This window comes from Rhipicephalus microplus, chromosome X (genome assembly GCF_043290135.1).
Source record: "Rhipicephalus microplus isolate Deutch F79 chromosome X, USDA_Rmic, whole genome shotgun sequence".
Lineage (NCBI taxonomy): Eukaryota > Metazoa > Arthropoda > Arachnida > Ixodida > Ixodidae > Rhipicephalus > Rhipicephalus microplus.
The window spans coordinates 71,673,477-71,691,624 of record NC_134710.1 but is presented as its reverse complement, the minus strand read 5'-3'; the positions used below and the strand labels follow the sequence as shown (position 1 = coordinate 71,691,624).

Here is an 18,148-nt window from a genome sequence, read left to right as displayed (position 1 = left end):
TGAAGTCAAGAAATGGAAGCATAGGGAGGTTTGCATTGTTAAAGAAATCGTGCTGTCGATTATGAAGATTTTTAGCACTAGGCTCATGCAGGTACTGCTTCTTACTTCACTGTCTAGTTGGACTTATAATGTAACCAATTAGGCAATCCAGATGGACATACAAACTGTTACAATGACATGTACTTATTTATAAATGAATTGATAGAAATGGAAGAAGGGTTGCTGTGCCAACTCATAGCAATCCCAGAGGCAAGACCCCTTCATCCTTCCTGTAACCTTGGCGTAGATATATCAATCGTGGGCCTATGTTATTCACAAAATACATTGCTCCTGTGTTTCTACTGATACATGCATGGCCATAGAGGACAATGCTGTGTGGTGGTGTGTAGCTGTAGATGACGGAGCATGTCGAGATAGAGGCACTGAAGGCCACTTGATAAGCTATAAAAAAATGTCACTTTCAAACCCAATAAGCAAACATTTTTCTTATAATAGTGTGTTGTTACTACTGTGTCATTGTTGCACTCAACTTGTTAGAAGCACTTTTGGCTATTAGATACCTATAAATAAATCAATTGTAGTTAAAGCAATGAACCCAACACTCAAGTGACAGTAGCAACATACATCAGTGGTGCAGTAACCAGTGCTTCAGTATCAGTTGGTGGTAAGGCCTCAGCAAATTGCGTTTAAATGACATGACAAAGAGAAGGTAATAAGGGTGCCATTGCCTGAAATGTTTTCATGATTATATATACCCTTCACTTACGAATTACGGTGTACTGTCTGCCAATACGTCAAATTCATATGACATGTTTCTAAGGCACTCAATATTACATTCCAAAGAAAAAAGGTATTGCTTTGTGCAAGTAACTGAATATATAGTTATACTGCAATCAGTCAACTTAAATTCTTGCCTAAAAATAATCAAATAATAACCATTACATACGAAATACGTCCATATTTTGCTTACTGGTGGCACCCAATTCAAGCGACGAAAAAAAACTTTTAACGTTGCTCCTGGTGCGTGGCACATCAAATGATCATCAAACGCGGTAATGTCTCCCAAAAGGGGATCCTCTGCAGCAATATGCCGCACAACGAAATCTTAAATCAATTATAGCATGACAAAAACAGGGACAGGAAAGAAATGACAAACTGCATCGCTGTAGTCAGTCATTTCTTTCCCGTCCCTGTTTTTGCCATGCTATTGTTCATTTAGGATGAAAATTCACCAACTCACCCAATCGTCTGTTCTGATGAAAGCACAATGAAGTTAAATGACCGCTAGTTGCCCACTCAAGAAGCCAGCACGAATGTGCACACTGAGTTTGAGTCTATTTGAAAAAACACTTCGTGCATGATGCACCTCCAAAGTTTATGAGGACAACAGTACACATTGCCCTTAAAGGGAATACAACTCCTGTGCAATCTGCAGAGCTGAAATACATTAATGACCATCTGGGGACTCTCTGCAGCAAGCATCCAGAATGCACAGTTATCAGTGCCTTTCATGATGCGCTTTATCTTGCCTTCCTCATCTAGTGATGATGAGCTTGCAGGGAAAGAGCACATGTTCAATGTAGCTTCTGAAGGTCTAATCCTTTCTCATACACTGCCATGTAAGTACTGTTCAGCAGGAAGTCCATGCACTGCAGGCCAGCCAAATATTTTGGTAAGAGTTGTAGCGAAATCCCGCCAGGTAGTGAAATCACTTTGATGATTTCTATACCATAGTTTCGCTGCGTCGATCAAGCAGAAGTTCACATTTATGTGCTTCTTGTTGGTGTTTCACTTATCGTAAGCATCTGGAATGCCCTGAAATAGTCCTAAATAAGTCATCGCGAAAGGTTGTGGTAGTGTCTGGCTGCACAGTTCCAGCAGTTGTATGGTGAGGACCAGATGTACCTCGCACCTGCAGTTCCAACTTGGGTGTTTTACAGGCAGAAGTTGGCCCAAAGAAGCACTAGTTTGCAAAAAAGGCTAACTATAAGCAGGTCAGCAATCACAGTCGTCTTTCTCTTGCTCAAGCCACGTGTCCACTGTTCTCAATACAAAATAAATAAATGCATAGTGGATTCTTTGCATTATTATTTTGTTTCTATTTTTTTATACTTTCTGCAAGCACGTTGTACTGGTTTCCTCAGCCTTGTTCAGGCTTATATACAGAGGTTCTAACTCACAAAAACCATTGAAACCTTTTCGCAAATGAAGTACATTCAAGGTAACGCAAGTTTTCTATAACTAGTGCCAAAAATGTGCCAGTCATTCCTGGTTCGGGCAGCTCTTAAATATTTTCGAGAATGTAAAGCAGCATCCCCCGTAAATCTTGCTCTATAAGTATGTTTGTAAAACAGTATGGATAGGTTTAATGCACTAGGTGTATATAAAAGTTGGTTTGTTATGTACAGTTGTGATGATGTTCCCAGAATAGACATAACTAGAATAAGTGCACCTGTTAGATCAGTTGTATTAAATTGGTAAAACTTCATCTTTCCATTTTACTGTTTTGCATCCTTTGGAGAACTGTTCAGTTTAATCATTTTTAGAGTTTTATAAACCGAAACCTTGATGTTGCTACGCAACCAGACTAGTTTGGGTGCAACTGGGTGTCACCCACAGAAACTGTTAGCACCACTTAGTGCAGGCCGCTGGGCAATGTTTGGGAAGCTTTACGATTGTTTCACATTGTTTTATTAAGACTACACACAAAATGTGACTAGCAATAATTCCAATCTTGAGGGGAGGATGGAGGCTTGAAACTATAATTTATCGAAAAAGGGTAACATCGCTGGAGAAAACATCAGAAACGTGGCTTCGATAACATCTTCTTTCTAGACAACTGTCAATTATAGTGTGTTCGAGTTACATTGATAATCGCTTTCAGTATGACACATGATCCAAACTTTTTTCAGTATGGCACAACATGCAAAGTAAAGATAGGCAAAACTAAGGATCAGTTTAATATGCGCACTCCTTACTGCTTTTCCCGAATTTTCAAATCAATGTCCACTATCTCCAGCTGCTTAAAGTTGGCAGTGTTCCTGAGACTGCTTGACTTGATGATTCACATCAGGTCACTATAATTGCCTTTCTTGCATATGAGTCTGATGTAGCTGCCAATTTGCCAACAATAACTTCTTGTTTCATTTTCTTTTTTATAAGAGTTTTGACTTCCTCCTCAGTGCAACATCTATTTTTTCTTTCAATCTTTTTGCTCCTGCCTTTTGCGAGTTTCAAAATATGCACAGTGTTGTCCACCAAGGCGGGGTAGCCGTTATGGTGCTTGGCTGCAGACTTAACGGTTGCGGGTTCAATCCCAGCTGTGCATGTTACAGAAAACCGGATGGTAAAAGTTTTCGGAGCCTTCCACTATGGTGTCTTTCAAATTATCATTTCGTTTTGGTATGTAAAACCCCAATATTATTACAATTAAGACGCATGGTATTGGTTCCTCGCAGAAGCTATTGATGTTCTCAATTCCATTATGATGAGCACATGATATATACCACATGCTACATTTGCAGCATCACAAATAAAGGACTGTGAAATGTGCCAAAAATGTTTTTTAAAGAAATTCAAGAATTTGCAAAAATTTTTATACTTTGAAGGCCTTGAAAACAAACTTCAAATTTAAGGGTTTTCATGGAAATTTCAAATACCCACATAAACCTTGTTAAAGCAGGTGAATATTTGTTTCAAATAAAATTTCGTGAAACCCTTCTGCTGTTTAGAAAATTATTACCTTACTAGGTATATAGGCTACTTTAAAAATAGCTGACTTACTATTTGAACAGCATTCAATTTTCTTCGTATTCAATTCAGTGTAAGCATCTCTCATAATCATTTGGTGGTTTTAGGATGTTAAACCCCACATAGCAATCAATTAATATATTCAGTGTAGTTGATCTATATTCCCTATTCGATTTGTATTAGGTTCAGTTCTAAACAAAATTCACTATCCACACACCCATAATCATTATCATGAACCGGCATGCATTCTCTGTATCCTCCTGTTCATATTCATTCTCATCTGCTTCATTCCCAAAACATATGCACAAATCTTTTCTCAAGACCTGCAATAGCCCTGATCAGTGAGAGAAAAATAGAAAGAAAGACAAGAAGAGGAATTATAATGAAAAAAGAATTTCGATGAGGCAGGATACAATACGCCGTGTACCCTTGATGAGAAAGTGAGCATCCTAACCATTCAGCTATCCAGGCATGCTAGCAGAGCAAGCCTCAGCCTGCATGATTAACAAGCATCACTAGATACATTAAATTTGAAAATATATGGCGCCGCCACGGTGGTCTAGTGGCTAAGGTACTCGGCTGCTGACCTCCAACATTTCCGGCTCCATCGGAAATGCAGCCGCCCAAGCTGCATTCGATCCCGCAGGTCGCGGGATTGAATTCCAGCTTGGACGGCTGCATTTCCGATGGAGGCGGAAATGTTGTAGGCCCAAATGCTCAGATTTCGGTGCACGTTAAAGGACCCCAGGTGGTAAAAATTCCAGAGCACTCCACTACGGCATGTGTCATAATCATATGATGGTTTTGGGACGTTAAACCCCACAATCAATCAATCGAATTTGAAAATATCCTCAAAACAATGAATATTTATTACATTTTTATGTATTATTCAACAATTAATTTCCTATAGCCTTATTTATCTAAGGCAACATTTTATGAAGTTATTAGCAGTATTAAACTTTGTGTCTCAATCATTTGCTATATTCTATGACATGTGCTTTGTGTTCTTTTTTTTTAGCGTTGTCATCCCTTCTCCCTATGAAATGTACAATGCGCCCTGAGGGCAAAATAAATGAATAAATAAATAAAATGCTGAACATGGAAGAAATAAAGTGAGAGCTGAAAAAGGATTCAAAAAAAGAGGAAGCAAGCTTGACAGAAAAAGGAAAAATGAATAAAAGATAAGGGTAGATCAAGAAGAAAAAGCTAGGCCACTTGGTTCATGTTTAGATGCGAGGAAAACCAATCAATACTCAAGACAAGGACGAAGAAGGCGTGAGCTTGAAGGTGCTTTCTTCATCATTCCTGTTTTGACTTTTTGCTGCTTGTTCTCAAATATACAGTTAAAAAATGAAAGCGAAAGAAGTAGAAATAGAGAAATAGGTAAATATAGGTGAATTAAGAAAAAAAAAGAAAAAAAATGGTTGATTGCTTCGCCATAGGAATGACTATAACATGAAAGTGAAATGGCTCTTTAGAGAAGTAGACTAATGTTTAATGTTCTTATACAAAAAGTATTGGTGCTTGACAACTAAAGCACCCTTAACTGTGAATGCATCCACATTGATGCTTTTTGATACACTTCCATTCGCCAAACATTCATGATTTTTATACTTTTATTTAAAAAAGAGCAAACAAAACACAGTGTCAATAGTACTAATTAAGAGTTCCAACATTTGAGTACTTGAAACCCAGATAGCATTTTTCTTTAGGTCTAGCTGCATGAAGAGAGTGAATATCTGTTGAGCTGCTGATTACATAAACAAATATCAATTGAGAATGAGCAGGTGACTACATGTGCCACTCACATGAGAGAGAGAGACAGAGAACAAAAAAGTACCACACATGTCAGACATGGTGTCTAGTTGCTAGGACTAGAAGTTAAGTTCAGAAAAAACTAGAAGAAAGAGGACAGACAAGTCGAAAATTATATATATTATATGTGGGGTTTAATGTCCCAAAACCACCAAATGATTATGAGAGAGGCCAAAATTTCGATCACCTGAGGTTCTTTAACGTACGCCCAAGTCTGAGCACACGGGCCTACACCAGGCAGTGACTGCTACGACCCGGTGAAAATAGCGCAAATGCTACTTTCTCCCAACTTGGCTTGGATCCGTACAAAGCTATGGCTTTTGGAGAATGGTGGGTCAGGCAACCTGAGGTTCTCTGCAGAATTAAATCTGGTTCTCTGGGCATATTTTTTTGCGTGTGGCGTGCTGTGGCTTTTGGTTAACAGTGTGTCAGGCAACCTCAGGTTCTCTCAGCGTGTGTGCATGCATGCGTGTGTGGGATGAGCTGTACGCGATCGCGAGCTGTACACATTTGTGCTGTGCTGGACGTGCGCTGATTGTGGTGTCCTTGTAGTGAGCGTGGGCACTGCGATTGACCTTATCGTTGCCCATGTGCTTGACGAACACGGACAGTGTTTGCAGCACTTGAACTTGCACTAGGGTCCCTTGCACAAAAGACCATATTTGCACTGTCGCTATGTGCTTCAGCATTAATTTTGTGATTGTTAATATTTGATTTTTTTGTGTGAGCTGGCACCATTCGTTGTACAAAATTTACTGAGCATGAAAGTATGTTTTTCATTTTGCTTGATCATATGCTTCGGTAACTTGCTTTTGACTGTTTTGCCGCGTGCTCGTCGAATGTATCAATTAATCAATGAGTGGCATTACAGCCATTTTATTGGTCAACGAGGCCGAGGTTAAGCCATGCAAGTGTAACACGATGTAATTTCAATTGAGATCCTGATCGTGATTGCAAAATGCAGAAGATTCCTGGTTGAGAAACACGAATCAAATTAAAAAAGCCTGTATTGCACTACTAAATCCTCATACAGCTGCACGATCGATAGTTGTACATAAACAAGTGTTCGTCGCCTAGGTATGTATTACGTGCGGTTTGCACACCGCAGGTTTTCCTGTCTACGTGTGTCTCATTTTTCGGCGCGAAATGGCACCCTTGTAAGCAATAAACAAGTTAGTATGAATTCCTTTCAGAGATAAAAAATCAGATAGGCAGCTGTTTTCTTTTTTCTGTTTTTGGAAAGTAAGCGAATTTCTAAGGGGAAAAAACTTCATCCATGTAGAATGACAGCAAAAAAAGAAATGAAAAAATGGTGACTTCTTTTAATGTATAAAAATATTGTACAATGACATGGTTTACAATTTGACACTTACGTATATCATGAAGGAAGGTGACTGTGGTGTATTTAGCAAAACGTACTAAATGACATTAAACATATGAACAAATGTTGTACACACAGATGTATGTTCAATAATTGCATAAGTTTTGTATAACCAGTTGTTTATATTTGCATAATGATGCCAGAAGCAATACGAGTGTTAAGAACATCAGTTGCGGTAAGCTGATATGTAGCGCTTGCGCGCTCAAGGGTGATAGCGCCTAACACTGCTACAAAAATCTATTTAAGTGTATGGCACTTAAAGGGACCCTGAAACAGTTTTATCGATTTTTTACTAACACATTGGGCCGGTAGACCAAGTCCCAAGGGTAATTTAGAGACCGATTTGAGCTCTCTGCGTAAACTGTGTAATTTATTACAATGCTTTAAAGTTGCGAATCGCTCGAGATCGCTGCAGATCGCTGCGACTCCGCCAAACGCATTTTCAGTCACCCACACACCAAGCGACGCGATCTGCCCTATTGACTTCATCGTTTTCAACTGATCTGCTTGACTGCGCAACACGCAGCACAGGTATTTCTTTTCTAGTAAACAGGAAACAAATGTTGTTCGTAGTTTGTAAAACACATTATAATTTATTTTGATTAAAAACTTTTACCAAGAAAAAGAAGACGATCGCAGTTTACAAGTAAGCTTTGGAACTTTCGGCACATGGCGAACGTTGTCTGCTTGGATCCCACGCGCTCCATGTTGACGAGAGCTGCGCAACGAGTGGACATCATGCGGTTGTGACACCATGAATCGCCCTTGCTGCGTTGTGGGCTGTAAGTCCAGTGATTGGCGACAAGTGAAGATGAGACACCGTCTGCCTGGGGAAGGCAGCAGGCGAATCGATTGGCTGCAGCGTATCAGACTGCCCACATCGGATCGGCGGCAGGATTTGCACGTATGCGGTCGCCACTTTCAGCTGGAAGATTACGAATGCAATTCTGCCCTTATGCAGCAATTCGGCATTCACATGAGGAGGCATCCCCTCAAAGCCGACGCACTGCCATCTTTGTTCCTTACCGGTAAAAAGGTAAGTACACGGGCGATTCAGATCGTGTGACATGCAGAAAGGGAGATTCGCAAATGGGCGTTCAGAATGTCCCATCGAACCTCGGTAATTTTACCTATAACGACATTGTCTCTTCCATGCAATGTGGTCTACTTCACAATAATTTTATACTACATGCTGAAAGACATCCACCGGTTAGCGATTTCTAGAATCGATTATAAAATGACAGGGTGCTTGTGAATCCAAAACTATACTATTGAAATGACTGCACAAGTGTATACGTCGTAGTGCCAGCTGAAAAATTGAGGTTCAAAGTACCGCATGCGTGTTACCTACATGATGAGCTCAAATAAAACCCCGCATTACTGCAACGCGTGTTCGACGGCGTTGTTACGGTACGGCACGATTGTGTGCGTTGTATCCATGCCGAATAGCAATAGCATGGCACGCTAGAAAAATGTCTTGCAGCGCCGGAGTCCAAAGTGCGTTGACGCTTATGCTTTAACTGTAGCGCATGTGCTTTCGTACTTTATTGATTCATTTATTTGCCGGTGTGAATGTACTTTTATGTGTAAAGGCAGTCTAGCAAGAGAAAGCACGCCGATTGATGGTTGGTTCGATTAATCAGCTGTGCTTGGGGAACTTTATTTAAAATGCTTATGGCTGCCTACGGGGCCGATTATGAGCATGCTGCTTTATGTTGTAGCGTATCTTGCGGGAAAATGAAGAAGCTGAGAAATATGTGCACCACAGTGGCTTAGTCAATTATTTTTATAACTACAATATTCCATTTGTTTGCGTCATCATGCATGAGCACCAAATCACGGCAGTTGAATGAATACCTGACTTCACATCTAATAAGGAGAACTTAGCAGTTAATTGAAAAAAAAAACAAATGCAGAGTTTATGTGCATGTTCCATCAGAGATGTGGAAAAAAAATGCCACAGTACTTTTTATACAAATACAATAAACTCTCCAGCTTCTCTTAGTTTTATACAAGATTTCTTGGTAAGGTGCTTTTAGTAAACACACAAAAAACGATGTATGCTATGTATATAAAGTTACTGTGCATGAAATGTGTGAATGGAAATGCAAAGGCAACAGTTATAACCATTGTCATCCATTGTGTTTATGGTAAAAGAAATTGATGCTTTTTTTTTCAGCATCACACACTGCCTCAGGAAAGTATCAGAGAGTGTGGCATAGTCTTGGAACCTTCAGCCAACCAGGTTAGTCCTGCTTTGTTTGTGCATGTTTACACTGTACAAAAGTTAGAGTGGAATGTATATGTGCTGCATAGTATTGCTGCATATTGTGGAAATTAAGTCAGCAATATCTTTCCTATGTACCAGACACTGTGCAATAAGATGACATTGGAGAAGGCTGCTCGATTTCCACAGCTTTCAGCTCCAAGTTGAGATAATCTTTAGTTTTTTCAAACATATCTTGACACCAGGAAAGTTATCGTAAAAACCAGAAGCATTTTAATATTTATAAGCATGTGGTTTAAAACAAACACAAGCTATTTTATATAAAGTGATCCTAATACCACATGGCCACACAGACAGTTTGATGTATAAAATACAAAGTTTAGCAAAAGTGCAGGTGTAACATAGTATGTTTATTCTCATCACCTCATATCCAGACAACCACGCCAAAAACTGTGCACAAGGCACCCACAAGTACAGTGGCAACTTAGACGACAGTGGAATGCCAGTCCATTAGTAAGTTGACGTAAAGGTTGAAAAATACACGTATGAATCATAAAATGTACAATAGCTGTTCACTTACAGGAATCACACCTAAGCTTGCAAATGAATTAAACTACCTAGTAGGAAATAATGCATGATTATGAACAATTGGGCATGAAACCAATCGAGGAAGTTTCGTTTATTTGCGTGTATCACAACCATCTGAGCTACGCAGGTGGACACGACCCTGAAGGTGCTTGTTTCGGCCTACACACAAACAGCAGCTGCCTGGACCACAGAAGCTGCTGTGCAGACACAGCGTGGTGCTTCATTACAAGAAGCAGCAATATTAGCTTCAGCCGATGTCGCTTCAGTGCCACAGCTTCCAGCAGGTTTCAGGCCTCTCGGTGGCTCAACACCTATCCGAATGGATGAATCTTCCTCCGCTGAGAAAGAAAAGCCAGCTGCCGTAACATCTCTCGAAATGGCTGAATCTTTCCTTGCTGAGGAAGAAGAGCCAGCTGCTGATGATCGAATGGACGCATCTTTCTCTGATGAAGAACAAGAGCCAGCTGCTGAAGCTGACGCTAGATACTTGCCCTCATTCAGAGAAAGTTTTAGCAGGTATTACAAGCTTTAGTTTTTGGTGGACTAACAACAAAGTTTAACTCTTTGAAAAATACCAGATGCTTAGCCATTCAGTGATCTTTAACATGTGATGAGCATGTAGTCACAAACTATTTCACATACTGAAACCACCACTTGAGACAGTTATTCTCTGGGGTTGTGTCTGCCCTTTCATGTTTGCAACAAAGGAAGTTGACCTCCTTAGTTCCCTAAAACATTTTACCTCAGAGTAGTAGGTCATGACAGTTCACGTATCTTTGCCAGAACACAAATGGTCCTTTCGGCAGTGCATGCTCATTTTCTCTACCTATGTGTTTCAAAACTACGAATGTCAAAAGGCAGTTCCATTCCTCTGAGAAGCCTGCCGAGACACTTCCATGCATTGCAGGACAACCTGCAGATTTTGTAATAAAGAACATTAGAGATGGTACAATCAAATGCAGATTCATAGCTAGAATGTTTAGAATGTTTTTCAGGGGCGGCCAACCTGTTGAGGGACTTTTTGAATTCCGTATTTTCATTATTCATTCTCGGTAGAACACACCCCTCCATCCAAATTCCAAGGAGGGTGGGGCAGGCCCATACGGCACCCTTCTGGCCACGGGCCTCGTTGAACACCTTTATAAGTGGCATGCACTGGGGAACAATCAGAAAACCATGTGAATTTTCTTATCACCCCTATTTCAAAGTAGGCACACTGGTCTCTCTTATGACACATTGTCTCTTATATGAGTGTATCTTATAAAGGAGTTTGGCAGCATAAGTAGCACTTACGAATCCTCTTTATTGACATTAGCTAGACAAGAGGATGTTTATGACAACAGCAGTGAAAAATGTTGGTGCACATTAGAAGTCATGATGCTCTATAATACAGCATTGTTTTTAGATGTTGCCACAACCTCTAGCAAGATAACAAAGCAAATAAAAGGCCACTTTTCCCTACAGTGAGTATGCTTAGGCCCAGCTGCAACACTAGCACAGCAATTATGCCCAACTAGAATGCAGCCCTGCCGAAAGCAGTATAACTTATTTCACATGAAAGCACAGGGTGGTTCATGATAAACACTTTTTTTATCATAAGCATATATAGCACAGGTTTTCAGATGTTCAACAAATAAGAAGGGGCACACTGACAGGTGTGTACAACTGCATTCTGCGCAGCATGTACAATGAGCTCCCACTTACCAATGCAGTCGCACAGTGCACACAAAGAAACAGCAAAATGGTTTCATGTGACACTATTTACACATTATTTGTGCCCTAATACGTCAACGTATTTTGTATAACACATTGCCAGTTACTTTACATAAGACTTCCAAGCAATCCAAGACTTAGCACGTGTGACTGTTTTGCAATATATAGCATACTTTTGCCACATTTCTCGTTAATATTAAAGTGGAGTCCACCAGTTTTGTTTTCTCAGCTGGTTGCGAAGAGATAGACCTAAAGGGTCCTTGCAATCGTTAACTAAAGCTGCGTGAGCTTTTCTGCTACAGCAGCATGTAACAATGAGCGCCATAAATTCAGGTATTCACCTTGCATCATGACTAAGAGCTACAAGCTTTCTAGCAGTGCTTTTTCTCCTGATCCCATCGAGCATGCAACTGTCGCTAGTGTACAATTTAGCTGTAGCAAATTGTCAACAATATAGTTAAATATTTTGCTGCAAAAACACTAGCTATATAGGCCACTTCAATTTTCTGCAGTGCACTGATAATCAGTAAACACTAAGAAGTATTTGGAGAAGTTAAGTTAATCCAGACCATAAGCAATAAAAAAAATTGTAGTGGTATCTATGGGGGTGAAGTAATGACTAAAGATGCGTGGATGCTGGCACTTATTTGATATCCCAGTGCTCACTCTACTGATTGACATCAGCAACTCCTCTAGAAGGTTGCCTGGCATTAGCAATGATCCCAAGATTTGTTGCAAGGTGAAAAGCAAGAAGTACAGTCCATATGGTTAAAGTAGACACTAAAAAGTATTACTATGATTGTATCAGTTGAAAAAAAATAGGAGGCTATCTCCTATTGGGGAAATAGGAGTCAAACAAAACCTCACATCGATGGGTCTGGCTTTTCGTATATACTTTCTCTCCTATTAAGCAATGCTCCATCCTTAATATTTCCTTCACGAACATGCTAAGCAACACAACACTTGCTATAGACAACATAATCATTGAGGCATTGAGGCAGTTACAATATAATCAATTTAATAACATACCCTATGCTTTCTAACTATCAGTCGGTTCTCATTAATCTTGTCTAACAAAAAAAAGAAACCCTTGAATTTGCCCCCTTTTTTTTCACTCATTGCGAGGGTCTTGTTCTGTCGGACCTAATGCCTTCAGGTAGTATGACAGAAAATATTGGTCAGCTGCCAGCTTGTAGGAACATCACATGCTACATAACGCCTACAGGCAAAATTGAGTGTCCCACACTCACTGCAATAGCAACAGGCAGCGCTGACTGACACTCCCATATTTAAAAGGACATACATATCCCATAAAGTGGATGGGGGGATAGCGGCCATGGTAGCTTAGTTGGTAGAGCATCAGACGCGTTATTTGAAGGTCATAGGTTCGGTACCTGCCCACGGCAAGTCATCTTTCCGTGGACTTTCTTTCTTAACAGTCACATTACAATTACTTTAATGACATCCCCTATACTTTCCTTGGAATAATTGTCTGCCAGTTATCACTAACCTAATCAAGCCGTATTAATGAGAAATAAACACTAGTGCCAAAGAAAGAATAGTGGACGTTATTAGTTGTAAATGTAATGTAAATGGGAAGAAATAAAGGTGGATTACAAGATTGCTTGTCGTGAGCACGAACTGAACCTGAGAACTTCAAATAACACATTCGATGCTCTGCTAACTGACCTATCGCCGTGGCCATTCTCTCGGCCACTTTTTGGGGGGCATACGTGATGAGAAAGTGGCCGCCGTTGTTGCTCAGTTGTAAGAGTAGCGGACGTTTTATGCGACCGTCGCAGGCTCAGTCCCAGCTCCTGTCAAGCAATCTTTTCGTCCACCTTTACTTCTTCACATTCACGCTACGTTTACTGCAATGATTATCCCCTATACTTTTTATAACATTATAGTTGGTTAGTTCTCAATATTATGTCCAACAAAGAAAAAATAAGCCTTAAAATTTTTACTTCTTTCTTTCAACCAAGTCATCCGACTTGTCCATTGTGCAATACCGAGTAACACACAGGCACTAACATGTTTTGTGGGATCATTCATTCGCAGTACCAATCAAGACAACAGCACTGGAGTTCTAGCAGTGGAAGAGCCTCTTCAGAAGGAACGAAAGTTCATTGTGTTTGAGAGCTCCCTTCGTGAACTGCTCACTAACTGCTCCGTATGTGGCCAAGCAGTTGGCAACCTGAAGTTCAGCGTCATGGGAACTCTAGTCGTTGTAGAGGGGGTGTGCAAGCAACAGCACAAGCTCCACTGGAGAAGCCAGCCACCTGTTCAGGGTAGTGGAACTGGAGCCAGCAACTTCCTTCTGGCTGCTGGCATGCTCTACTCGGGCTGCGAGGTGGCTGCCACCATCAGATGCCTCAAGTTCATTGGTGTCCAAACCACCACAGAGCATACCTTCTACAACTACCAGAGGGCCTACTTGCTCTCTGCAGTAAAACAGGTGCGCTTATTTATCAACATCTAAGTATAACTATAGCAAGACTTCTAGACATAATAGGCAGCATGAACACAAATGCTTATACTACTCTTGCACTACAAGTGAATCTTATGTTTTTGAACATAATTTCGCCATAAGCTTTACACATTGTAAAGCATAACATTTGCTTGCTTCTGTATATTTTGGTCAATGTTATCTAAATGGAGAGCATGAAATCATTTTGTAAGAAACGTCTACAAAACTACCCCATCTGATTTCATGGTTGCAATGCAAAAGAGAAGCTTAATATTTTTGCATGCTAATGTTTAAATTCAGAAACCAGTCACTCGGAAACATCAAAGTTTTACAAACAGTTTTAGCATGCTGCCTTATTTATCCTACTGTATAATCCGAATACTCATGATTAAACTGAATTTAAGTTGATGAATTTGTACCGTGGAGGTGGAATACTCTTTAATTGCTATTATACCAGGCCCCGGAAACTTGGCACTAGTTTCGGTTTCAAAGAATATGCACGCCCGTAGCGGTTGCCGGGCATCCTAAGGTCCGGTTGAACGAAGTGAGGTTAATGTGAATGTTCGCATTTATTGGCTTTCACAAGTTTTACAAGTAAAAAAATTCGATGCCATGTAAAGAACTTCCCTTTTGTTATGATTTTTTTTATTCTTTATTTTGTGGATTTTATTTGGTGAATTTAGATGAAGCGCAGGAACTGATTGACCTGCATTGGTATTGCTTGCCTCTGCTCCTTCTCGTCCTTCGCTCAGCAATATTAGAAGCTGAATCTCGCTGAGTTACCTCGCTCGGTTGGCATGTCACCTTCAGGAAAAATTAAGACAGCAAGTTGTGATGAGCAGAAAACAGAAGCCGCAGTGAGATACCCCGGACAAGTCAACCATGCATGCGTCAAAGATCGCTTATTAGGGCAACACATGTTTTCAGCCGCTCTGCGGAGTGCTAACCCGAGGATTTCTTGTTCCGCTAAGGTTTTGGTGCAATTTGGAGCAATTATTGCTCCAAATTTGGAGCAATTATTGGAGCAGGTATCGATTTTGTATGAGTAAACTCAGTTCTCAAGCCCGACCGGACTGACAGAAGTGCAGTGTCGCTTGACACACTGGTGAAGACTGCAGCAAAGCTCCTCTAAAAAAAAAATGCGTTTCATGAAAGGCTTGAATTCGAGCTGACTTCGTAACATAGTTTTAGCTTCTTTTACTTTTGGCGACTAGTTGAAATGATGTCAAGTAATTATAAGCTGCTTCCTGCTTATGAAATTCTTGTAGCTGTGGTTTGAAAATTTGTGAATCCTTACTTCTAATAGTGTCACTCAAATACACATCATGGACTAAATGCTTCTAAAAACTGCTACAAAAAATGTCAGTGGAGCCAATGTTTTGACAAGTGAAGTTTTCTTTCTCGAGGCAATGCTGTTGCCCTGATGAGGACAAGTGAACTTGCTGAAACACTGTTTGTAGCTATGTTCTTTCTTGAAAAACTTTTTATCACATCAAGCCACTCCGTGCCTCTGAACTTTAGTTTAGTTTGGTACTCAAATTCTGTAAGAAAACTATGCGCGTCGTCATCACATACATGATTGAGTCAAATACAACGTGTCCTACTCGCGATTGTTGATAATTTTCACATTTTTCTCTTTTCTCTCTATTCGATGACCTCACCAGTGACGTCACGAAAGAAATTTTCTGTTGGTGATTTATTTCGAGTAGGATGCCTGGCCACCGCCCGTGGAAGAAGCAGTGCTGCCACTGCTGAGAGCGAATACATAGGGAGGTACAGGGAGCTTGTGCCCCCTGGTTATGCTGCGGAATACTAAAAGAACCTATGCATTGTGCCACCTGTCTTTCGAGCTCTTCCTCAAAAAACAAGCAGCCATGGAGGATTCACTTGGTGAGTTGCAAATTTACCTAGCAGTTGATGGGCGATGTGACTCTCCTGGCTACAGCGCCAAGTATATGACATACAGTGTGCTTGCCATGCAGACTGGCTGCATTTTACACACTGAGCAGGTGCAAGTCGGAGAGGTAAACTTGTAGTGCTAATGGTATACTGTTCAAGTGCTAACAAGACCTTTTGCTGCACTTTCGTTCACAGTCACCCGAGGTCCCCAACAGTGTCTCAATGAAAAAGAGAGGGCTGGCCAAGTGCCTGACTGCTGTGGAAAATCTAGCCATCCACATACGCTCCTTGACAACAGGTACCATATGTTCGTGCGAAATTCGCGAGAGAATATAAGAAACATCAAGTTAATAAAAAATATATCTTTATGCGAAATTGTTAGGAAATGTCTGTTGAATGCAAGGGGGCATGGTAGTTTTATCACTCTTGTAGAAAGCGCTGTGTGTGCCCATGACAGCAGGTCCAATGGACTTACTAGGCATAATTTTTTCCAGACCGACATCCTGGAGTAAAGTATACTGCTGCAAGAACAAGCCAAACATGCCACACTGGTATGATGTTTGGCACATTGATAAAGGTAAGCATGTGCACTGTTTATAATGTTAGTGTGGGGCATGTACAGTAATTTGGCCCACTGATAAATTACCCAAGAAGGCTGATACTTACACATGAGTAACATCTTAAAAACAGGCTTGTTGACTAGTAATCATGATAGATGCACTTGCAAGTCAGCAAGTTTCCTTTTGCATGCATGGTCTAATCACAATATTCAAGACAACCAGTAGTAACATACTAGGTTATAAAAAATCCTACAATTAGTGCAACTTTTTAGAAACGTGCCAAAAATTTACTGGAATATTTGTATTGCATTCATAATTGTAGTGAATAAAATTGGACCATCTCCTGCTAAAGGGAGCCATGTGTAGATGCGAATCACCGGGCACTAACGCTCACACTGGCGGTGACATGACGCTGGCGTGCATCAAGCCAAAGCTAAGTAAAGACAATCTTGATTGAACTTCGAACGCGCAATCCAGTGCCTACATATATGGGGTGACCAGTGAACGGTTGTGCAGGGCGAGCAGTCGGTTTTACACTATCATATGGCCTTGCAAGGCAAGAGAGGGGGTGGGGAGGGACAGTTTTGCGGGTCTCACATGCGACGAGTGGCGACAGGCTAGGGAGAGAGTGACGTCAACGTGCGGGCACTGAGGAAAGGCATGACTTCCTTGTCACCGCTCCAACAGCTGCGGCCAGGGGAGCGCGGTGCTGATGAAAGGACAGTTTATGTCTGCATCTGCTTTTTTTTTTCTATGAATATGAACACAAGTGACTCATAACTAGCCCGCATGACCTCTTTGGCTGCTCAAACATGTTATGACATTACAGGCAAGCACATTCATGAATGCTATAAGTAGAGACTCTCAGAAAACTTTTATATCTTACAGTAGAAAACAGAGCTGACACCCAAATTTCTATCGACATAGCTCTGTAATGCTTTCACATTAGGAACAAGTCCCTGTACCGTGCTTCTTACAGAAAAAAAAATGTCTTCTAATCACCTGTACTGTGCTTCTTACAGAAAAAAAATTGTCTTCTAATCATGAGATTCTGCCCCCAACTCCAGGCCTAAAGAAAAAGCTCCTAGCTGCCAGCCGCAATCATCGAGTTATCTCCCCTTGGATCCAAAGCATCATCAACCATCTCTATCGTGTTGCTGCAATGGGCCAAGGAAATGGAGACCTTGTTGTAAGCATGTGGAGGAGTCTGCTGAACCATGTTTGTGACAAACACGACGGTCACGATGGTCCATACATGAAATGCCTCCATGACCACCTAGAGGACAGGTAATGGATAAACTCAAATGAGCATGCAAATCTACTGTTCCAACTAATCTTACTAATCTTACTGCTTATCTTACTGTTCCAACATTACAATTGCGGACAAATAGGGAAATGTTGCGACTCAGTGTCAAAGCGCTCAGTCCTTTATAACGGCAGGATGATTCACGTCTAGTGCCTAGCTTTCACCACTAACCAGCATGAACACCACTAGTGCGTTATTCAAATTCAGAATATTTTAATACATTTTCAAAAGTGGTCTCATAATATGTTTATTATAACAGTTGGATTTAAAGAAAAGGTGCAAAGGTAAAATGTCACAATCATTGCAAACAGGTGCAACTATGCACAACCATTCAGACATGCTGCAGCAACAGTAATTATGACCGATTCATGTTATACCTGCGTTACACGAGCCCTTTCAAAAGGTCATCCAGTCGATGGCTGTTGGAACGGGACAACTC

The 18,148-nt window shown here is 40.7% G+C and overlaps 1 protein-coding gene across 1 annotated transcript in view; it reads right to left on the bottom strand.

The window, feature by feature from the left end:
• Positions 1 to 18,148, bottom strand: part of LOC142775612 (uncharacterized) — a 48,894-nt gene that overhangs the window by 512 nt on the left and 30,234 nt on the right. The window lies entirely within an intron of this gene.